The sequence below is a fragment of the Hemitrygon akajei genome, chromosome 7 (assembly GCF_048418815.1).
Source record: "Hemitrygon akajei chromosome 7, sHemAka1.3, whole genome shotgun sequence".
Taxonomy (NCBI): Eukaryota; Metazoa; Chordata; class Chondrichthyes; order Myliobatiformes; family Dasyatidae; genus Hemitrygon; species Hemitrygon akajei.
Window position 1 is genome coordinate 15,151,716 of NC_133130.1, and position 24,820 is coordinate 15,176,535.

A 24,820-nucleotide genomic window follows, 5' to 3' on the forward strand; every position below is an offset into this window, starting at 1 on the left:
CCCTTTGAGCTGTGCTGGCCTGCAACCCACTGATTTAACCCTAGCCTAGTCACAGGACAATTTACAATGAACAATTAGAAGATGTTCTATAGGTCAGTTGTGGAGAGCGCCCTCTTCTTTGTGGTGGCGTGTTGGGGAGGAAGCATTAAGAAGAGGGACGCCTCACGTCTTAATAAGCTGGTAAGGAAGGCGGGCTCTGTCGTGGGCAAAGTACTGGAGAGTTTAACATCGGTAGCTGAGCGAAGGGCGCTGAGTAGGCTACGGTCAATTATGGATAACTCTGAACATCCTCTACATAGCACCATCCAGAGACAGAGAAGCAGTTTCAGCGACAGGTTACTATCGATGCAATGCTCCTCAGACAGGATGAAGAGGTCAATACTCCCCAATGCCATTAGGCTTTACAATTCTACCGCCAGGACTTAAGAACTTTTTAAAAGCTATTATTAATGCTTTTTGAGATAGTGATTTAGATGCATATCATATTTTTTACTGAGTTAAGTATTGTATGTAATTAGTTTTGCTACAACAAGTGTATGGGACATTGGAAAAAAGTTGAATTTCCCCATGGGGATGAATAAAGTATCTATCTATCTATCTACTAAACGGTACCAGTTTGGGCTGAGGGAGGAAACCGGAGCCAATGAACAAAACCCATGCACACAGAGGAAGGAGCATCCAGACTTGCTGACAGAGGACATCGGAACTGAACTCCAAACTCTGACGCCCCGAGCTGTAATGGCGATGCAGTAACCACTCTGCTACTACTGTGTCATGTTGATATGCTGCGCGATGGCTTCCTCTCGGATGCAGCTCTCTCTCTCCGACTGTAAACAAACTGTCTGGGGCTGCAAGTCCCAGACACAGGACCAAGTAATGGCTACTGACATAAGCCCGCATCTGCAATTCAGTTCAGCCCGAGACAATTCCATATTGCTGGCTCCCCAAGAAATATTTTTTCCAGGAACTCCTGTGATTAAACTGTGGCTGTTGTTAAAGACTTAAATGCTACTGTGCCTCATTTCATTGCTTGGGTCAGTTCTGTGCAGCTCGCTTTCCAATGAATAAACATGAAACCACACTCTTTCACATATTTTGTGAGGTTTGGGTTGTAATCCTTTACCGAGCGTGGTTAAGAAACCCAGCCAAGAGCAGCAATCATAACCTTCAGTTATCTAGCCACAGGCATGACTATAGGGTGGGATCTGAATCCAAGAAAAAGAGTGAAAAAAAGTGAAATAGTTACAATAACTTTTTTCAGTTCACACTTCAGAAGTACTTCCACGTGCCCCGATCTGAGCTGCAGGTACAATATTCTTCAGTATGCTCTCGTTCCTGAGGCAGGCTGCCTTCTTGAATGTGTTCAATGTTTTCTGGGGCTTGCTCCAGTTGGCTGTTGAATGGCTGTTGAGTTTCTGAGCCAAGAAATTGAATATTACAGCGTGGGTCCCTAAATTAGTTTGCCTAAAACTTTATACTTAGTCCCTAGCTCTAAACACACAATACGATATGTTGCATTCTGTTTTCAATACAGGATTCCAGTGAATTGGGCTATTGGTTAACCAGGGTAGCCACCTATTTGGGACAATTCTAAAAGAATTTTTAAAAAATGGAGAAAATAGCCAAGATTCCCTTCATGAATTTGGAACACTATGCTGCATTATTGTTAAAGGAGACTGTTGCTGAACAGATTATAACTGGCGTGTCAGTTATGTGAACTTGTGTGGCCGCTAGGCACTTAGAGAGTCACTTGTGTGTGTTTGTGTTCAAAAGCAGTGATTTTTGTCACCGATTGTTGGTGAGAAATAAGCAGTAAGACCAATCAGAACTGTTTTGCTCACTGTAGTTTCAAGCATTCAGGCTGGGGAATGGCTGAAATGGCCGGGTGTGAAAATGAAACGATTTCACTACTTCAGCAAGTTAGGACTTAAATAGAATTTGAAGGTATCGACAATCAACTCAAATATTACAATGAAAGTGAAGATTTGGAGAATGTTAATCATCGGTAGCATTGTATGAAGGCAGTCCATTATCTACACTAGGTATCTGTCTATTTTGTCATTTACAGTCAATCAAAGGAATGCGTACTTTGGCTGAATTCCCTCATCGATAAGTATTAGAAACTCATACATAGTTTTATAGTGCTGTAGTAGTGTTGGCAGTGTTCTAACGTGCTCTGCATTTCATTGTTACTCAGTTAAATGATAGATTGTTTTTTTATATCTTTGCAACTATTTCCATGAAACTTTGGTTAACTGGAGCAGCTGCTTAATTGGACCAAAATGTACTGGTCCCGATGAATCCCAATTAACTGGAAGCTGCTGTATTTAATTTAATTGATGTCGACAGGATGCACGATTAGTTTTTTGAAGATTTGAAGTTCTGATTTACTTGCCACATCTGCATTGAAACATCAGAGCGTGCAGTATAGTGTGTCATTTGCATCAATGACCAATGCAGTGCGAGGTCATGCTGGAAGCAGCCGGCAAGTGTCCCCATACTTCCAGCAGCAACGTATCATGCCCACAACTCATTAACACTAACTCATATGCAAACGGAAGAGATTTTGCAGATGCTGGAAGTCCAAAGGAACACTGCTGGCTCTTGAAGGGTCTCGGCCCAAAATATCTATTTTCATAAATGCTGCCGGGTCTGCTGAGTTCCTCCAGCATTTTGTGTGTGTTGCTAACCCCTATGCATTTGGAACATGGGAGGAAACCGGAACACCCAGAGGAAGACTATGTGGTCACAAGGAGCACAAATTACCCCTAAAGGGCAGCGGCGGAAATGTTTGCTGGTCTGAAGTGGTGCTTTGATAACCACTACACTACTGTGTCACCCACAGAAATAGGATAATTCTCCCTCAATATTGTCTACCTGTGGACTAAATTTACCAGAGAACTTAAGTTTGATATTATAAATAGAGCCTCAGAATAAAAAAACAACAAGGTAAGTAACACTGATCTCATAATTGCCAGGTTATTTTAACAACAGAACTGAAAGAACATAGGAACTCAGCAGGTCAGGCAGCATCTAAGGAGGGAGAAAGATCATCGACATTTCAGCGTGCTGATGAAGGAGAGTGTTTTAATTGGTTGCATCACATCCTGGTCCAGAAACACTAATGCCCAGGAATTCTGTGGCTTATCAGGCATTAGTCAGATTCATTTGGAGTATTGGTGAGCAGATTTAGGCTCCTTATCTAAGAAAGGAAGTGCTGGCATTGGATGAGTCCAGAAGAGATTCACGAGAATGATTCTGGGAATGAAAAGTTTAATGTATGAGGGGAGTTTGATGGCTCTGGACCTGTACTCATTGGAATTTAGAAGAATGGCGTGAGGTGGGGGGGATCTCATTGAAACCTATCAACTATCGAAAGAGCCTGAGAGGATAGATGTAGAGAGGATGTTTCCTGTGGTAGAGAGTCTAGGGTCAAAGGGCACAGCCTCAGAATTGAAGGATGTTCATTTAGAACTGAGAGGAGAAGGAATTTTTTTTAGCCAGATGGTGGTGAATCTGTGGAATTCATTACCGCAAATGACTGTGGAGGCCAAGTCATTGGATATATTTAAAGTAGAGGTTGATGGGTTCTTGATTAGACAGGGTGTCAAAAGTTATGGGGAGAAGGCAAGAGAATGAGATTGAGAGGGATAATAAATCAGCCATGATGGAATGGTGAAGCCGACTCGATGGGCTGAATGAACTAAATCTACTCCTATGTCTAATGGTCTTATGATCTTATGAATTGAAAAGGGCCACAGAAAGTTTTGGTACAGCCCAATCCATCACAGGCAAAACCTCTCCTTCAACTGAGCGCATTTACAGGGAGCACTGCCACAAGAAAGCAGCATCCATCATCAAAGACCCTCAACATCCAGGATATGGTCTTTTCTTGCTACTGCCATTGGGCATTAGATACAGGAGCCTTAGCTCCCACACCACCAGGTTCAGGAACAGTTATGGACCTTCAACCATCAGTCTCCTGAACCAGCGTGGATAATTTCACTCACCTCGACACTGAACTGATTCCATGACCAACCAACTCACTTTCAAGGACTCTTTACAATTAATGTTTTTAGTTTTATTTATTTTATTCCCATAATTTGTCTTGCTTTGCACATTGGTTGTTGTCAGACTTTATTCATATATAGGTTTTTCCATAAATTCCATTGTATTTCTTTATTCTTCCTGTAAATGCTTGCAAGAAAATAAATCTCATGGTAGCATGATGTACATTATACATACTTTAATAATAAAGTACACAGCCATCATTAAGAACCTCCATCACTCAGGACATGCCCTCTTCTCATTGCTACTATCTAAGAGTGTCATGAACCCTGCTTTATTTGTTAATTGTTGTCTTGTGTTGTTAAACCCTTATGTGTCTGTTTAATCCTGTCAAGTTTATTTTGACTAGCCCAGGTTTTCAGTGTACAATGATTATCTAAAGTGGACTCCCATTTTTGTGCTGATCACAGAGTCCGTGTGTGTGCTTGAAGAATAGTTCAGCATGCAGTGTCGCTCAGATGAGCCACCGATATTCGTTTAGAATTCCTATGAATAAATTCTTGTTTCTGTCTCAACGTGGTAGTCTCTCATTCCTCTGCACCTGGGTTCAGTTGATTGCAATGCACATCGTGACTAGAGGAGGAAAAGGAGCCTGAAGACGCATAGACGCACATTCAACATTTAGGGACAACTTCTTCACCTCCGCTATCAGATTTCCAAATGGACAATGAATCCATGAACACTACCTCAGCATTTTCCCCTCTCTTTTTGCACGGCTTATTTTGTATTTCATGACATATGCCAATGATATTAAACCTGATTCTCATTTTGATTTTTAATTTATTTTGAACTTTGAAGTTTGACCCGCTGAGTTCCTCCAACATTTTATAGGATTCGCTCAAGATTCCCAGCATCTGCAGAATCTCTTGTGTCTCTGATTCACTCAAAGCCTTTCAAGATGGACTCCCAATGCCCTGTCTGCCAATTGATCTCTAGGTGACTCCAGACCCGCACCTATGTGGTGTCTCAGATATGGACCCCAAAACCACAGTTATGAGGTACAGAAGTAAACGCTTTACAAAAAAATGACCTCACCCTGAGAGTAAATTACAAAGAGAAGCTGCAGTAACAAGCATCAGAGTGCTCAGAATTGGGCCATGGGTCATGCTATATTGCTTAGGTCAGTAGCAAGGAAGGCAAATGCAATGACCTTAAGACATAGAGCAGATTTGTCGAACTTGCTCTACCACTTGATCATGTCTGATTTATTATCCCACTCAATCCTATTCTCCTGCCTTTTCCCTGCCACCTTTGATGTCCTTATTAATCATGATTCTTTCCACCCCCACTTTAATTATACCCAATAATTCGGCTTCCACAGTGGTCTGTGGCAATGAATTCCACAGGTTCACCACCCTCTGGCTAAAGAGATTCCTTCTTATCTGTGTTGGAAATGAACATTCTTCTATTCTGAGGCTGTGTCTCTGGTCATAGACTCTCATACTATAGGAAACATCCTTTCCACATCCACTCTATCTAGGTTTTTCAGTGTTAGCCTGCAATTCAAGAGAACTAGAATATAAAAGCAAATTGTAATGTTGAAGCTTTATAAGACGTTGTTCAGACCACACTCGCAGTATTGTGTGCAGCTTTGTGCCCCTTATGTACAGAAGGATGTGCTGGTTTTGGAGAGGGTCCAGAGAGGTGTGTTTGACAACTCTAGACCTGTACTCATTGGAGTTAAGAATGATGAAGGATCTCATTGAAGGCCATTAAATTTTGAAAGGCCTAGTTAGAGTGGATCTGGAAAGGATGTTTTCCATATGTGGGCAGTCTACGACCAGACTTCCCTTTAGGACTGATATTAGGAGGAATTTCTCCCAATTTATCAATTTTCCTTGGATGTCTTGGACAAAGAAAGGATGTGCCGGTGTTGGAGATGTCCAGATGAGTTACATGAGACTAATCCCAGTAATGAACAGGATAATGTGTGAGGAACATTTGATGGCTTTGGGCCTGTACTCGCTACAGTTTAGAAGAATGAGAGGGGAGAGTCTCACTGTAAACTATTGAATATTGAAAGGCCAAGGTAGAGCTGCTCAGTAAAGTAGCACTAACTGAGTCCCAAGTATGCTTCAGGACAACCCACACTTTTGTGTTAAAAAGTCCTGGGAGATTGTTTGTAGACAACTGTGCCAATATGAGCTCCCAAGCCCAACTGTCAAAGGAGGATGGCTGGGCATGGGGCTAACAACCCCATTCTGTAAAAACCCAGAGCTGCAGATTGAAGCTCCAAATGCCTTATTGCTGGGAGAGGACGGGGGAGTCTGGTGAGCTGTTGTCGGCAGCCTAACCCCCTAAGGGTTGATGGTCTAAACTAAGCTGAGTACCAGGTTTCCCCAACAGTGTTGTTCTGGATGAATACCAGACTATCTGAGAAATTGTGAGAAAGTTCAATCTAAATTTATTATCAATGTACATTAATGTCATCGTATACAACCCTGAGATCCATTTTCTTGCAGGCATACACAGTAAGTTGAGAAAATGCAATAAAATCAATGAAAGACAGCGCCCAACAAGACAGACAAACAACCAATCTGTAAAAGATAACAGACTGTGCAAGCATGAAAGAGAATAAAAGTAAGCAAATAAATATCATGCACATGAGATGATTAGTCTTTGAGAGTGAGTCCATTGATTGTGGGGACATATCAATGATTGGGCAAGTGGAAGGAGGGAAGTTATCCACTCTGGTTCAAGAGCCTGGTGGCTGAGAGGTAATAACTGTTCCTAAACCCTGCTGGTGTGAGTCTGGAGGCTCCTTTACTTTTGCCGGGAACTAAAAACTGGCTTAAATCTTGTTGACTATAACAAGAACCAATCATTCAATCGTGGATGGAAAAAGCTGATGTAATCTTAGGTCAATATCCTGGAGCGGAATTTGACACACGTTGGACCTATACTGGAACGGGGAAGCCAATCATACTTACATAACAAGGACAAACATGGCAAATTAAATCAAAGGAGCCTTCAGTTTGTCTTTGAAATAACTGTTGTATCTGATTGGTGACAGGTGATGATCCTCTGAGAGCTATTAACTTAACCACAGCTCTGAACGTTTATTTCCCAAATTCCTAAAAAAGGGAAAAGTCTCTGCTTGAATGATTCCTTGTGTCAGACCATTCTAAGTTCCCATGGTCCACTGAGTAATTAATTTGCGATCTATTGTGCAAGGTAAACATTTAAATTGATGACCCACAGCTTAAAAGAAGAACGATTTATCCTCTGTCCTAGACCTGATCTCCAATTCGCATTAATCTCTCCCACCATTTCAGATCTTGATATGTGGAAACATTTTTTTTTATGTGCTTTCTTCATGAAAGTGTCAGTGTAATAAATTCTGCTTTTAGAACAATTGCACAAGCTTTATCGTACAGTCTCTAGCAGTAGAGACTAGTACCTTATTTGTTAAGGAAAACAGTCTTTGGCTACTGCACCACTTAACAATCCATCACCAAATCTGACTGGAACACACCGAGCATTAATCCAGCAGGCTTTTATTTGCCAAGAAGCATCTACATTTCCAGGTGGTCCAGGGGAAGTGAGAATTCTCCAGCTTCTGTTCTCTCCTGGCAATTGTCTGTTCCAAACTCCCCTTCACATTCCACCCACCACTAGCAAATGCTCCCATCTCTTTCCCCACCTCCAACACAGCACAAGCTACGAGTGGATAAACCATAAAAGGAAATGCTGAAGGTGTGAGGAGAATTGAATTAGAGCAGACTCATGTAAAACATCAGCACGATACAACCAATTGGTCTGTTCATGTGCATTAAATTTGATGTGTAAAAGGGTAAAAGAATTCAGGACCGAAGCCACTCTCTGCACCCAAACACATCTCTAAGTCCATCCAACTTCTCCACCCTGAATCCTGCACGAGGATTCCCAAGTCCTATTACACCTCTGATTTTTGAATTTTCTCCCTGCTTAGGAAACAGTCTATGCCTTTATTCCTTCTACCAAAGTGCATGATCATACACTTCCCTACACTATATACCATCTGCCACTTCTTTACCCATTCTCCCAATCTGTCTGAGACCTTCTACAAACTCCAAAACGTCCTATCCCTTCAGCTATGCTCGTATCATCTGCAAGCTTGGCCACAAAGCATTCAGAATCAGAATCAGGTTTATTATCACCGGCATGTGTTGTAAAATGTGTCAACTTAGCAGAAGCAGTTCAATGCAATACATAATCTAGAAGAAGAAATTGAATAATAATAAATAAATAAGTAAATCTATTACAGTATGCATATATTGAACAGATTGAAAATCGTGCAAAATAAACAAAAATAATATATATTGAAAAGTGAGGTCGTGTCCAAGGATTAAAATGACAATTTAGGAATTGGATGGCAGAGGGGAAGAAGCTGTTCCTGAATCGCTGAGTGTGTGCCTTCAGGATTCTGTACCTCCTACCTGATGGTAACAGAGAGAAAAGGGCATGCCCTGGGTGCTGGAGGTCCTTAATAATGGATGCTGCCTTTCTGAGACACCGCTCCTTGAAGATGTCCTGGGTACTTTGTAGGCTAGTACCCAATGACGCCTACCGTTCTGTCCAATGAACTCACTTCGGAAAATCAGACCATCAGGCCGTACTCCTCCTCCCGGCTTACAAACAGAAACTGAAGCGGGAGGTCACGGTGTCTAAAATGGTGTCGCGTTGGACAGAGGAAACGGATGAGGTCCTCCGTGTCTGCTTTGAATCGGTGGACTGGTTAGTATTCAAGGACTCGGCAGCTAACTTCGATGAGTATGCCTCAGCTGTCATGGACTTTATCTGGAAATGCACAGAGGACTGTGAGTCTCACAAGACGATCAGGGTATTCCCTAACTGGAAACCTTGGATGAATTATGAGGTCCAGTCCCTTTTGAAGGCTAGAGCTGTGGCTTTTAGGTCTGGAGATACCAGTCGCTACATGGAATCCAGGCGTGAACTCTGGAAAGCCATTAAGGGCGCCAAGAGGCAATACCGAGCCAAGTTGGAAGCCCAGGCTAACCAAACGGATGCCAGTAGACTATGGCAAGGTCTAAATGAGATCACTGGGCACAAAGAAAAGGCTGGGAATATCAATAACTGTAGTGCTTCTCTTCCTGACGAACTTAACGTATTCTACGCAAGATTCGAACAGAAGAAGAGCGTCCCACCCCCTCTGGATGAACCGGACCTGGTGGCATCAAGATTCATCATCACCAAGAAAGACGTTAGAAGAGCCTTCCTGAAGATAAATCCAAGGAAGGCAACGGGCCCAGATAGCATCCCGGGATGGGTTCTCCAGGCCTGTACAAGCGAGCTAGCTGGAGTATTTGCTGACATCTTCAACTGCTCCCCGCTTCAGTCTAAGATCCCATGGTGTTTTAAGAAGGCAACGATAATCCCGGTGCTGAAGAAAAGCAAGGTGGCATGCCTGAATGACTACCAACCTGTGGCTCTAACATCAATTGCTATGAAGTGCTTCGAGCGATTGGTTATGGCACACATCAACCATAACCTACTGGTCAACCTTGACGCTTTGTAATTTGTCCACCGGAGTAGCAGGTCAACGGCAGATGCCATCTCTCTGGCACTACATTCCTCCTTAGAACACCTGGAGAATAAAGACGCATATGTAAGGCTCCTTTTCATTGACTACAGCTCTGCCTTTAATACCATCATTCCAAATAAACTGATTCCTAATCTCCGGAACCTGGGTCTTAGCACTCAGATCTGCAGCTGGATCTTCAACTTCCTCACAGACAGGACCCAGGCTCTAAAAACAGGGGACAAGCTCTCCTCTACAATCACTCTGAGCACCGGTGATCCACAAGGCTGTGTACTCAGCCCCCTGCTGTACGCACTGTACACCCATGATTGTGTAGCCAAGTTTCCATCAAACTCAATATATAAGTTTGCTGATGGCATCACAATTGTAGGCCATATCTTGGGTAATGACGAGTCTGAGTACAGAGAGGAAATTACGAACCTGATGGCATGGTGCAAAGACAATAACCTATCCCTCCACGTCAGCAAGACGAAGGAATTGGTTGTTGACTTCAGAAGGAGTAGCAGTCCACATGACCCCATCTACATCGGTGGTACACAGGTGGAACAGGTCAAGAGCTTTAAGTTCCTCAGGGTGAATATCACACATGACCTGACTTGGTCTAACCAAGCAGAATCCACTGCCAAGAAGGCCCACCAATGCCTTTACTTCCTGCGAAAGCTGAAGAAATTTGGCCTGATCCCTAAAACCCTCACTAATTTTTATGTGCACCATAGAAAGCGTTCTTCTAGGGTGCATCACAACCTGGTATGGAAGTTGTCCTGTCCAAGACCAGAAGAAACTGCAGAAGATCGTGAACATAGCCCAGCACATCACACAAACCAATCTTCCATCCTTGGACTCACTTTACACCGCACGCTGTCAGAGCAGTGCTTCCAGGATAATCAAGGAAACGACCCACCCAGCCAACACACTTTTTGTCCCTCTTCCCTCCGGGAGAAGGTTCAGGAGCATGAAGATTCGTACAGCCAGATTTGGGAACAGCTTCTTTCCAACTGTGATAAGACAGCTGAACAGATCCTAACCTGGATCTGGGCCGTACCTTCCAAATATCCGGACCTGACTTGCACTACCTTACTTTCCCTTTTCTATTTTCTAATTATGATTTATAATTTAAATTTTTATTATATTTAATTTGATTTGTACTTTAGGGAGCGCGAAGCACAGAATCAAATATCGCTGTGATGATTGTACGCTCTAGTATCAATCGTTTGGTGACAATAAAGTAAAGATGGAGCCAACTAAATTTACAACCCTCTGCAGCTTCTTTCAGTCTTGTGCAGTTGCCTCCCCCCCCCACCCCATACCAGACAGTGATGCAGCCTGTCAGAATGCTCTCCACAGTACATCTATAGAAGTTTTTGAGTGTATTTGTTGACATATCAAATCTCTTCAAACTCATAATGAAGTGTAGTCACTGTCTTGCCTTCTTTTTAACTGCATCAATGTGTTGGGACCAGGTTAGGTGCTCAGTGATCTTGACACCCAGGACTTGAACCTGCTCACTCTCTCCTCTTCTGATCCCTCTCTGACGATTGATATGTGTTCCTTCGTCTTATCATTCCTGAAGTCCACAATCAGCTCTTTTGTCTTACTGACACTGAGTGCCAAATTGTTGCTGCGATACCACTCCACTAGTTGGCATATTTCTGTCCTGTATGCCCTCTCATCAACATCTGAGATTCTACCAACAATTGTTGTATCATCAGCAAATTTATTTGAGCTATGCCTAGCCTATAGTGAAGATTAATACAAAATACTTACTAAGTTTATCCGTCATTTCCCCATACTCCATTACTACCTCTCCAGCAACATTTTCCAACAGTACGATATTCACTCTTTCCTCTCTTTTAATCTTTATATATCTGGAAAAAAGCATTTAGTATCCTTTTTTACATTTTTGGTTAGCTTACCTTCATACTTCATCTTTTCTCTCCTTATGGCTTTTTTAGTTGACTTCTGTTGGTTGGATGGGTGGATGGGAGAGAGGAATGGAGTTGCTTTTGTCTTGTTGCTTGTAGGGTTCTGTGGTTCTGTCAAGCATTGGAATGTTGGCAATGGAATGTGTGGCAACAAATGCGGGCTGCCCCCAGCACATCCTAGCATGCATTAGTTGTTAACCAAAATGACACATTTCATTCTATGTTTCCATGTACATTTGATAAATAAATCTGAATTAGCTTCCTTGTCCAGTTCCATTCTATACCACCCTCATTTTCTATCTCCGATCTAATTTCCTCTATACTGTACCACTTGGGCCATGCAAAGGGACATGGGGTAAATGCTGAGTTGAAAAAAGTTCTTAAAAGTGAATCTGTAAGCTGTAGAATCAGTTCAGAGCTGCGCTGAGTGAAATTATCCACGCCAATTCATGAGTCTGATGGTTGCAGGATAATCACTTTTCCTGAACTGGTATGGGAACACCAATGCCTTTGAGTGGAAAATCCTACAAAAGGTAACGGATTCAGCCCAGTACATCATAAGTAAAACCCTCCCAACCATTGAACGCATCTACTTGAAACACTGTTGTAGGAAAGCAGCACCTGTCATCAGGGACCCCCATCACCCAGCTCGCGGTCTCTACTCACTGCAGTCATTTAGAAAAAGGTACAAGAGCCTCAGGACTCACGCCACCAGGTTCAAGGACAGTTATTATACCTCAACCATCAGGCTCTTGAATATATGGATATGACTACACTCACTTGATCCATCATTGAAATGTTCCTACAACCAATGGTGTCACTTTAAGGACTCTTTATCTCATTTTATCATGTTCTCATTATTTATTGGTATTTATTTATTTTTGCATTTCCACAATTTGTTGTCTTCTACACTCTAGTTGATCTTTCATTGATCCTGTTATAGATACCATTCTATAGATTTGCTGAGTATACCCAAAAGTAAATGAATCTCAGGGTTGTATATGATGACATACATGTATATAACCATATAACAATTACAGCATGGAAACAGGTCATCTCAGCCCTTCTAGTCCATGCCGAACATTTACTCTCACCTAGTCCCACTGGCCCGCACTCAGCCCATAACCCTCCATTCCTTTCCTGTCCATATACCTATCCAATTTTATTTTAAATGACAATATCAAACCTGCCTCTGCCACTTCTACTGGAAGCTCGTTCCACACAGCTACCGCTCTCTGAGTAAAGAAATTCCCCCTCGTGTTACCCCTAAACTTTTGCCCCCTAACTCTCAACTCATGTCCTCCTGTTTGAATCCCCCCTAATCTCAATGGAAAAAGCCTATCCACGTCAACTCTATCTATCTCCCTCATAATTTTAAATACATCTATCAAGTCCCCGCTCAACCTTTTACGCTCCAAATAATAAAGACCTAACTTGTTCAACCTTTCTCTGTAACTTAAGTGCTAAAACCCAGGTAACATTCTAGTAAATCTCCTCTGTACTCTCTCTATTTTGTTGACATCTTTCCTATAATTCAGTGACCAGAAATGTACTTTTATAATAAAATTTACTTTGCTTGTGTGGATGAGTTCTCTGGAGGCGACCTGTCTTCAGGTTGAAGGATTGTCTTTGTCTGTGGATGGGTGGATGGGTGGGTGGAGGTGAGGAAAGGGGCTGGTTTGACTGTTGTTATTTTGTTCCTGTTGTTCTGTTGGCATTGTTATTTCCTGTGTTGTTCTGCTAAATTCTGTTGGTGCTGGAAGCATGCTGACTCTTATGTTCTTGCCCTCAGCACAACTTTGGACTGTGTTAGTTGTTGATGAAGAAGTCGCAGTTCACCATCTGCTTCAATGTTTCAAAGTGTATCTGAAAAGTAAAGTCAAAGTTAGCTTTATTTTGGTGAAATTAACTTTAATTTTTCTTGCAGTGTAGTGGTTAGTGCAAATATCTAATCATGTGGCAGCACCTCAATGCATAAAAGCATGCAGACATGGTTGAAAGGTTTAGTTGTTATTCAGAACAAACATCAGAATGAGAAATAAACACAATCTAAGTGATTTTGACCATGGAATAGTTGTTGGTACCAGATGGGGTGGTTTGACTATCGCAGAAACTGCAGATATTCTGGGATTTTTATCACAACTGTCCTCAGAATTAACGGAATTCTTCAATGGTCCACTCTCCTCTCTTATCAGATCCCTTCTTCTTTAGCTCTTTACATCTTCCACCAACCAGTTTCTTACATTCATTCCCCCCTCCTCCACCTACCTTTCATCCCCCTCGCCTGGTCTCACGTATCACCTGCCAGGTTGTACTTCTCCCTCTCCCTCCACCTTCTTGTCTTCTGACTCCTTCCCTTCCAGTCCTGATGAAGGAACTTGGCTTGAAATGTTGATTGTTTATTTCCCCCCCATAGATAACTGCCCGACTTGCTGAGTTCCTCAGATATTCTTGTGTGTGCTGCTTCTGTGCGACGGGTAACCCTCTGCCTCTAGGTTTCCACCTGCTGGTGAACAAGCTGAGATACTGGAATCTCTTTATCCTGCTGCTCTTTATTTGTAATCTCCCTCAACTTGTTGCCAAGTTCTCTGACATCACTCTCACTCAAGGATCTTAATAAGTATATCAGAAGCATCTTAATACCATAAGACATAGAAGCAGAATTAGGCCATTCAACCCATCTTGTCTGTTCCAGCATTGCATTCTGGCTGATTTATTATTCATCTCAACCCTATTCTCCTCCCTTCTCCGTATAACCTTTGACACCCTGACTAATCAAGAATCTATCAATCTTTGAACATACCCAATAACATTGCCTCCACAGCCACATGTGGCAATGAATTTCACAGATTCACTGCTCTCTGGCTCAAGAAATTCCTCCTTACCTTTGATCGAATGTGATGTCTCTCTCTGCTGAGGCTGTGCCCTCTGGTCCTAGACTTCCCCACTATAGGAAATATCTCCGCATTCACTCTATCAAGGCCTTTCATTATTCCACAGTTTTCAATGAGATCCCTCCTCATTCTTCTAAAGACTGGTGAGTACAGGCCCAGAGCCATCAAATGATCTTCATATGTTAACCCTTTCAGCAGCAAGGAGCATAGTATTTGGTGAGCTGTGATATAAAAGATTGGCTTATGACATATTTGAGGAATAGTATGGGAGGAGAGAGTCATTGTTGCGAGAGATGGGAGATGGTTTTACCTGGAACTTGTACTCAGTTATGTATTATTGGTAAGTTAGACTCCAAATTGATGCAAAGTTCAAAACTTTATTTGATTCCATGGCAGTGTAGTGTGAAAGGGTTTAAAGTGAGCAGAGTTAAGTTCAAAGGAGATACGGAGGGCAAGGATTTTTTTTAATACAGTGTACTGCCAGACATGACAGTGGAGACAAACACCTCTGGGGCGTTTAAGGAGATCTTACATAGGCCAATGAATGCTGTCTTCTCCTTTGACACTTTTACTAATCAAGAACCTATCAACCTCCACTTTAAATATACCACACCAGTCTCTGAAAGTATCCTGAATAGTGGGAAGTTCACATCTATAGATGCACTGGGCTGTCCACAGCACTCTCTGTCCTGTGATTGGGCGAAGTACAGTTCCCATACCAGGCAGTGATGCAGCCAGTCAGAATGCCCTCAATTGGCCCTCTGTAGAACATTCTTAGGATTTGAGGACTCATACAAAACTCCTTCAACCGTCTGAGGTGAAAGAGGCACTGTGGTGCTTTTTTCACCACATAGCCGGTATGTACAGATCATGTGAGACCCGAGTCACCCCAACCACAAAGTGTTCCAGCTGCTATCATCCAGGAAACGGTACCAACATTAAAGCCAGGACCAACAGGTTCCAGGACAGCTTCTTCCACCAGGCCATCAGAATGATTAATTCATGCTGATACAATTGTATTTCTATGCCATATCGACTGTTCTGTTGTACATACTATTTTTTACAAATTGCTATAAATTGCACATGGTACATTTTTCAGAGACGTAACGTAAAAATTTTTATTCCTCATGTATGTGAAGGATGTAAGAAATAAAGTCAATTCAATTCAATACCCAATGACTTGGTCTCCATACCCATCTGTGGCAATGAATTCCACAGATTCACCACTCTCTTACCAAAGAAATCCAGAAGGAGAAACCAGAATAAAGAAGCAGACAAGTTGGATAAGAAACCCTTTCTTCTTTGGCCCTTAATCTTTTCCACCTAACTTCTCCCAACTTAATTGCCTGTCCCTACTCAACTTCATCTTCATCTGGCTTTACCTATCACCTGCTAGCTTGTACTCCATCTGCTCCCCCCGCTCATTCTTATCCTGGTCTCTTCCCAGTTCCATTCCAGTCCTGATGAAAATTATCAGCCCAAAATGCCGACTGTTTATTCCCCTGCTTAGATGCTGCCTGACCTGCTGAGCTCCTCCATCGTGTGGTGATGTGGATTTCCAACATCTGTGAAATCTCTTGTGTTTGGGATATTCTACTCAAACTCCTTCATGGTAATTTATGATCCTGGTTACTCCTGACTATTAGACCCATTAGCCTCAAGTGCCCACCACTTCAGCTACGATTCGGCTCACTCTTGTCCTTAAAGTCAAGGTTAGAATTCCAACGATTCCACTGTGTTGGAACATTGCCGCGCACACAGGAGGATGACTTGGGAAAAGATCTGCAAAGAAGGGATGGACGCTTTCACATCAGTCACTTTCTCTGACCTAGTGAAACACATTTGAGCAACAGTCAGTCATATACAGTGCAAGTCAATTGCAAACGTTTTTTTTTAAGATTCTCCATTCTTTTTGCCATGCAAGGAAAAAGCTCTGAGTATTTTTACGCGAATAAGTAGGAAAAATTGTGGTTAGGATAATAGATCAAAGACCAACTTTTTTCACCATATACATATACACGTATTAAGAACTTGCTGTGGTGTGTTGGTCAGGGTGTGACATTCAACAATTATAAAGAAGAAAGAATAATATAAGAAATAAAGTTAGTGGTTAAAGTATGCACATGAATCAAAATATGCATAAATATCAGCATGAATTTACAATGTTAAAAGTAGTTAAAGTGTTTACAGTGCAGTAAAAGTGATGGGTAATAGATAGAGTGGGCAGGGGTACTAATTAAAATGGTTGATCAGATTAACTACCATGAGGAAGGAAGATTTAAGTTGCCATGATATATTTGTTTTAATGGCCCTATAGCAATTTCTAGAAGAGAGATTTTGAAAAAGGCAGTGGGTAGTTTCCACAATGATATGAGTCAAATATGGGGAGGAGTTCGCGCGTTCTCTCCGTGATCTTACAGGTCTCACCCAGGAGCTCTGGTTTCCAACACTTTCCAAAGATGTATGGGTTGCTCGGGTAGTTGGTCACATGGGTGGAATTGGGTTGAGCAGGTTCCTTGTATCTCTAGATAAATAAATAAACTGCCGAGATCACCAGAGTCTCCCTTCCCCATTGGTGACATTTACTGGGAACGCTGCATACCAAGTGCCTGAGGCAGGACTGGGACTGCCAGACTGGGTAATGGCTTCTTCCCTCAGGCTGTGAGACCAACGAATACCCTGCCAGCACTAGGGTCTCGTCACTAGGATAGTAAGCTGTTTACTGTTCACCTGTGCTGTGCACTACATGCATTCTGAATTATATTATATTTATTAACTAATTTGGGGTAATATTTTTTGTTATGTGCTGTCTGTGGTCTATGTCTTTGGGTGAACCTTGTTCTGTGTTTCATTTGGTTATATATATGTGCAAGTATAAACCTGAACTTGAAATAATAAAATACGAAATATATGAGTCAATTGCAACCTTTTTTTTTAAGTTTTCCATTCTCAATGCCACGTAAGGAGAAAGCTGTGTGCATTTTTAAGAGACTGGTAGGAAAGTTTGTGGTTAAAAGTGCTAATCTCCGTGAGCTGAGCTCCAAGGCTATTATATAACAGTGTCTGGGTCCTCATTGTGTTTACCACGCACTGGTTTAAAATATCTGATGCTTTTTTTTCACAGTGGGGTTTAACTTGGAACCACTTGTTCTGAATCAGTTACGCTTTGCACTCATGTTGCACCCATGTGTTCTTTCAACACTTTTGTTTTTTCTACTTTTTTCATTTCCTTTTGCTCTTGGATCCAAAACCTTGCTACAGTAGTTGAACTCATGCCGAAATAAAGCGACATGCACCCAAACACAACACAGGACGCAGAACGTAGAACAGTACAGTACGGGAACAGGCCCTTCAGTCCACAGTGTTGTGCTGAATCAATTAAATTAGCAGTCAAGTGGCCAACTGATCGAATCCTTTCTGCCTACAAAATGTCCATATCCTTCCATTTTCTTCACATTCATGTGCTTTTCTGAACGTCTCTTAAATTTCTCTGATGCCTTTGCCTCGACTACCCCACCCTCCTATCCAGGTAGCACATTCCAGACACCCACCAGTCTGTAAATAACCTGACTCGCTCACCTCCTTTGAAATGTCCTCTGCTCGCCTTAAAAGCATGCCCTCTGGTATTAGACATTTCAACCCCAGGAAACAAGATGCTGCCTGCCTACTCAGAATCTTACAAACCTCCAGCAGATTTTCCCTCAGCCTCCCCTGCTCCAGAGAGGACAACCCAAGCAGAGAGTCCACTCACAAACATGGCTTTAAACAAAAGAGCGTTTCATATACAGCTCACAAGATAATTTCTCTTGGACAGGATTGTCTCAAAGTCAACAACTTTAGAGAGGGTGCCGAGGAGATTTTACCACGATGCTGCCTGTATTAGAGAGCACAATTTATGAGGAAAGGTTGCAAGAACTGGGGCTTTTCTCCTTGGAGTGAAGGAGGTTGAGAGGTGACTTGGCAGAGTTGTATAAGATGATAAGAACCACATATCGAATTGATAGCCAGAGATATTTTCCCAAGGTGGAAATGGATAAAATCAGGGGGTATAATGTTAAGGTGATTGGAGTAAAATACAGGGGGAGGATGTCAGAGGTAAGTTTTCTGCACAGTGAATCGGAATCATGCTTAATGTCACTGGCATCTGTTATGAAGCATGTTGGTTTGTGTCAGCAGTGCATTGTAATACATAAAAACTATAAATTAAAATAATAATAAATATATACATATCTATAGAAGAAAATGTAATAAGTTGTGCAAAATGAAAGCAAAAAAATTGAGTGGTGTACAAGAGTTTATCGTCCATTCAGAAACCTGATGGTGGTGGGGAAGAAGCTGTTCCTAAAACATTGAGTGTGTGTTTTCAGGCTTCTGTACCTCCTCCTGGATGGTAGCAATGAGAAGCGAGCACATCATGGTTGATGAGGGCCAGTGAATAGTGATGTTCCACAGGGGTCTGTGGTTGAGGCCAATTCTTTTTACATTATTATGTGAAATTATTATTTCACATAATTTCTTCAGCGTTATTTCTTCAGCGATTTGAACAGGGCATGACTGTGCAGGCGTGTGGAGGGCAGCCAGTGAGAACAGCAGGAAGAGTTTAAAAGCGAGCAGAGTTTAAGAGGTGAAAGTTATTTCTTCAGCAGTTTGAACGGGGCACGACTATGCAAGCGCGTGAAGGTCGGCCAGTGAGAACAGCGGGAAGAGTTTAAAAAGAAGACAGATTTACAGAGCGGGCACTAGAGTAGAGGGAAACAGAGTAGGAAGGCTTTGGGTCAAAGGGGCTTCAGCGATAAAGGGTCGAGGTGAGGTAGGTTTTCTGTTTAGAATACAAAATATGTGCGTGAGGCTGGTTTTCTGTGCTCGGCGTCAGACGTGGGAGGTCCTGGAGACTCCCAGCCTCCTGGCCGACCACATCTGCACCAGGTGTGTCGAGCTGCAGCTCCTTAGAGACCGTGTTAGGGAACTGGAGATACAGTCTGATGATTTTCATCTGTTCAGGGAGAGTCAGGAGGTGATAGAGAGGAGCTATAGGCAGTTAGTCACCCCGGGACACCAGGAGGCTGAGAAATAGGTAACAGTCAGGAGAGGGAAGGGCAAGAGGCAGATGCTAAAGAGTACCCCAGAGGCTGTCCCCCTTAACAATAAGTACTCCTGTTTGAGTACAGTTGGGGGAGACAGCCTACCTGGAGTTAGCAACAGTGGTCGCACCTCTGGCACAGGGTCTGGACCTGAGGCTCAGAAGGGTTGGGAAAGGAAGAGGATGGCAGCAGTCATAGGGGACTCTATAGTTAGGGGGTCAGATAGGCAATCCTGTGGATGCAGGAAAGAAACGCACATGGTCGTTTGCCTCCCAGGTGCCAGGGTCCGTGATGTTTCTGATCACGTCCACTATATCTTAAAGTCAGAGGGAGAACAGCCAGAGGTCGTGGTACATATTGGTACCAATGACATAGGTTGGAAAAGGGAAGAAGTCCTGAAAACAGACTACAGGGAGTTAGGAAGGAAGTTGAGAAGCAGGACCTCAAAGGTAATAATCTCAGGATTACTGCCTGTGCCACGTGACAATGAGCATAGGAATAGAATGAGATGGAGGATAAATGCGTGGCTGAGGGATTGGAGCAGGGGGCAGGGATTCTGATTTCTGGATCATTGGGACCTCTTCTGGGACAGGTGTGACCTGTTTTAAAAGGACGGGTTGCACTTGAATCCGAGGGCAACCAATATCCTGGTGGGGAGGTTTGCTAAGGCTATTAGGGAGAGTTTAAACTAGAATTGCTGGGGGGTGGGAACTGAACTGAAGTGATGGAGGAAAGGGAGGTTGGCACACAAATAGAGAAAGCTTGGAGACAATGTGAGAGGGAGGATAGGCAGGTGGTAGAGAAGAGACGTGCTCAGACCAATGGATTGAGCTGTGTCTGTTTTAATGCAAAGAGTGTTATGAAAAAGCGGATGAGCTTAGAGCGTGGATCAGCACTTGGAGCTATGATGTTGTGGCTATTACAGAGACGTGGATGGTGCAGGGGCAGGAATGGCTACTTCAAGTGCCAGGCTTTAGATGTTTCAGAAAAGATAGGGAGGGAGGCAAGAGAGGTGGGGGTGTGGCACTGTTGATCAGAGATAGTGTCATGGCTGCAGAAAAGGAGGAAGCCATGGAGTCTCTGTGGGTGGAAGATAGGAATGGAAAGAGGTCAATAACTCAACTGGCTGCTTATAATAGACCACCCAATATTAACAGGGACATAAAGGAGCAAATAGGGAGACAGATTCTGGAAAGGAGTAACAATAACAGGGTTGTTCTGGCGGGAGAATTTAATTTCCTAAATACTGATTGGCATCTCCCTAGAGTGAGGGGTCTAGATGGGTGGAGTTCATTAGGTGTGTTCAGGAAGCTGACATGGTATGTAGATGAGTCTACAAGAGGAGAGGCTGTTCTTGATCTGGTATTGGGAAATGAATCTGTTCACGTGTCAAGACTCTCAGTGGGAGAGCATTTTGGAGATAGCGATCACAATTCTTTCTCCTTTACCATAGCATTGGAGAGAGATAGGAACCAGACAAGTTAGGGAAACGTTAGTTGGAGTAAGGGGAAATATAAGGCTGTCAGGCAGGAACTTAGAAGCATGAATTGGAAACAGGTGTTCTCGGGGAAATGTACAGAAGAAATGTGGCAAATGTTCAGGGAATATTTGCGTGGAGTTCTGCATAGTTATGTTCCAGGGAAAGGATGGTAGGGTACAGGAACTGTGGTGTACAAAGGCTGTTGTAAATCTAGTCAAGAAGAAAAGAAGGGATTACAAAAGGTTCTAAAAACTAGGTAATGATAGGAATCTAGAAGATTATAAGGCTAGCAGGAAGGAACTTAAGAATGAAGTTAGGAGAGCCAGAAGGGGCCATGAGAAAGCCTTGATGGACAGGATTAAGAAAATCCCTAAGGCATTCTACAAGTATGTGAAGAGTAAGAAGATAAGACGTGAGAGAATAGGACCAATCAAATGTGACAGTGGAAAAGACTAAGGAGCTGGTGGTGGACCTGAGGAGGGCTAAGGCACTGATGACCCCTGTTTCCAAACAAGGGGTCAGTGTGGACATGGTGGAGGATTACAAATACCTGGGGATACAAATTGACAATAAACTGGACTGGTCAAAGAACACTGAGGCTGTCTACAAGAAGGGTCAGAGCCGTCTCTACTTCCTGAGGAGACTGAGGTCCTTTAACATCTGCCGGACAATGCTGAGGATATTCTACGAGTCTGTAGTGGCCAGTGCTATCATGTTTGCTGTTGTGTGCTGGGGCAGCAGGCTGAGGGTAGCAGACACCAACAGAATCAACAAACTCATTCATAAGGCCAGTGATGTTGTGGGGGTGGAACTGGACTCTCTGACGGTGGTGTCTGAAAAGAAGATGCTGTCCAAGTTGCATGCCATCTTGGACAATGTCTCCCATCCACTCCATAATGTACTGGTTAGGCACAGGAGTACATTCAGCCAGAGACTCATTCCACCGAGATATAACACTGAGCGTCATAGGAAGTCATTCCTGCCTGAGGCCATCAAACTTTACAACTCCTCCCTCAGAGTGTCAGACACCCTGAGCCAATAGGGTGGTCCTGGACTTATTTCCACTTGGAATAATTTACTTATTATTATTTAATTATTTATGGTTTTATATTGCTATATTTCTACACTATTCTTGGTTGGTGCGACTGTAACAAAACCCAATTTCCCTCGGGATCAATAAAGTATGTCTGTCTGTCTGTCTGTATGGAACTGGAGGAAATAGCAGAGGTACTTAATGAATACTTCGCTTCAGTATTCAGTACGAAAAAGGTTCTTGGCGATTATAAGGATGACTTGCAGTGACTGAAAAGCTTGAGCATGTAGAGATTAAAGAAGAGGACGTGCTGGAGCATTTGGAAAGCATTAAGTTGGATAAGTCACCAGGACTAGACGAGATGTACCCCAGGCTACTGTGGGAGGCGAGGGAGTCGATTGCTGAGCCTTTTGCAATGATCTTTGCATCATCGATGAGGACGGTAGAGGTTCCGGAAAATTGGAGGGTTGCGGATGTTATCCCCTTAATCATGAAAGGGAGTAGAGATAGCCTAGGAAATTGTAGGCCAGTGAGTCTTACTTCAGTGGTTGGTAAGTTGATGGAGAAGATCCTGGGAAGCAGGATTTATGAATATTTGGAGAGTCATAATATAATTAGGAATAGTCAGCATGGCTTTGTCAAAGGCAGGTCGTGCCTTATGAACCTGATTGAATTTTTTGAGGATGTGACCAAACACATTGATGAAGGAAGAGCCATAGATATGTGTATATGGATTTCAGCAAGGCATTTGACAAGGTACCCCATGCAAGGCTTATTGAGAAAGTAAGGAGGCATGGGATTCAAGGGGACATTGCTTTGTGGATCCAGAATTGGCTTGCCCACAGAAGGCAAAGTGTGGTTGTAGACAGGTCATATCCTGCATGGAGGCTGGTGACCAGCGGTGTGCCTCAGGGATCTGTTCTGGGACCTCTACTCTTTGTGATTCTTTGTGATTTTTATAAATGGCCTGGATGAGTAAGTGGAGGGAAGGGTTAGTATATTTTCTGATGACACAAAGGTTGGGGGTGTTGTAAACAACGTGAAGGTCTGTCGGAGGTTACAACAGGACATTGATAGGATGCCAAACTGGGCTGAGAAGTGGCAGATGGAGCTCAACCCAGATAAGTGTGAGGTGGTTGATTTTGGTAGGTCAAATGTGATGGCAGAATATAGCATTAATGGTAAGACTCTTGGCAGTGTGTAGGATCAGAGGGATCTTGGGGTCCGAGTCTATAGGACACTCAAAGCTGCTACACAGGTTGACTCTGTGGTTAAGAAGGCAAATGGTGCATTAGCCTTCATCAATCATGGGATTGAGTTTAAGAGCCGAGAGGTAATGTTGCAGCTATATAGGACCCTTGTCAGACCCCACCTGGAGTACTGTGCTCAGTTCTGGTCGCCTCACTACAGGAAGGACGTGGGAACCATAGAAAGGGTGCAGAGGAGATTTACAAGGATGTTGCCTGGATTGGGGAGCATGTCTTATGAGAATAGGTTGATTGAACTCGGCCTTTTATCCTTGGAGCAACGGAGGATGAGAGGTGACCTGATAGAGGTGTATAAAATGATGAGAGGCATTGATCATGTGGATAGTCAGAGGCTTTTCCCCAGGGCTGAAATGGCTAGCACGAGAGGGCATAGTTTTAAGGTGCTTGGAAGCAGGTACAGAGAAGATATCAGGGGTATTTTTTTTATGCAGAGAGTGGTGAGTGCATGGAATGGGCCGCCGGCAGAGGTGGTGGAGGCAGAAATGATAGGAGCTTAGAAAAATAGAGGGCTATGGGTAAAGCCTAGGTAGTTCTAAGGTAGGGACATGCTCAGCACAGCTTTGTGGGCCCCCTGGTAGCAGCAGAGATACCGAGGAGCAGATTGGGAGGCAGATTTTGGAAAGGTGCAAAAATAACAGGGTTGTTATCATGGGTGACTTTAACTTCCCTAATATTGATTGGCACCTGATTAGTTCCAAGGGTTTAGATGGGGCAGAGTTTGTTAAGTGTGTCCAGGACAGATTCCTGTCACAGTATGTTGACAGGCTGACTAGGGGGAATGCCATACTAGATCTAGTATTAGGTAACGAACCGGGTCAGGTCACAGATTTGTCAGTGGGTGAGCATCTGGGGTACAGTGATCACCGCTCTCTGACCTTTAGCGTTATCATGGAAAAAGATAGAATCAGAGAGGACAGAAAAATTTTTAATTGGGGAAAGGCAAATTATGAGGCTATAAGGCTAGAACTTGCGGGTGTGAATTGGGATGATGTTTTTGCAGGGAAATGTACTATGGACATGTGGTCGATGTTTAGGGATAACTTGCAGGATGTTAGGGATAAATTTGTCCCGGTGAAGGAACCATGGGTGACAAGTGAGGTGGAAAATCTAGTCAGATGGAAGAAGGCAGCATACATGAGGTTTAGGAAGCAAGGGTCAGTTGGGTTTATTAAGGAATATAGGGTAGCAAGAAAGGAGCTTAAGAAGGGGCTGAGAAGAGCAAGGAGGGGGCATGAGAAGGCCTTGGCGAGTAGGGTAAAGGAAAACCCCAAGGCATTCTTCAATTATGTGAAGAACAAAAGGATGACAGGAGTGAAGGGAGGACCGATTAGAGATAAAAGTGGGAAGATGTGCCTGGAGGTTGTGGAAGTGAGCGAGGTCCTCAATGAATACTTCACTTCGGTATTCACCACTGAGAGGGAACTTGATGACGGTGAGGACAATATGAGTGAGGTTGATATTCTGGAGCATGTTAATATTAAGGGAGAGGAGGTGTTGGAGTTGGTAAAATACATTAGGACAGATAAGTCCCC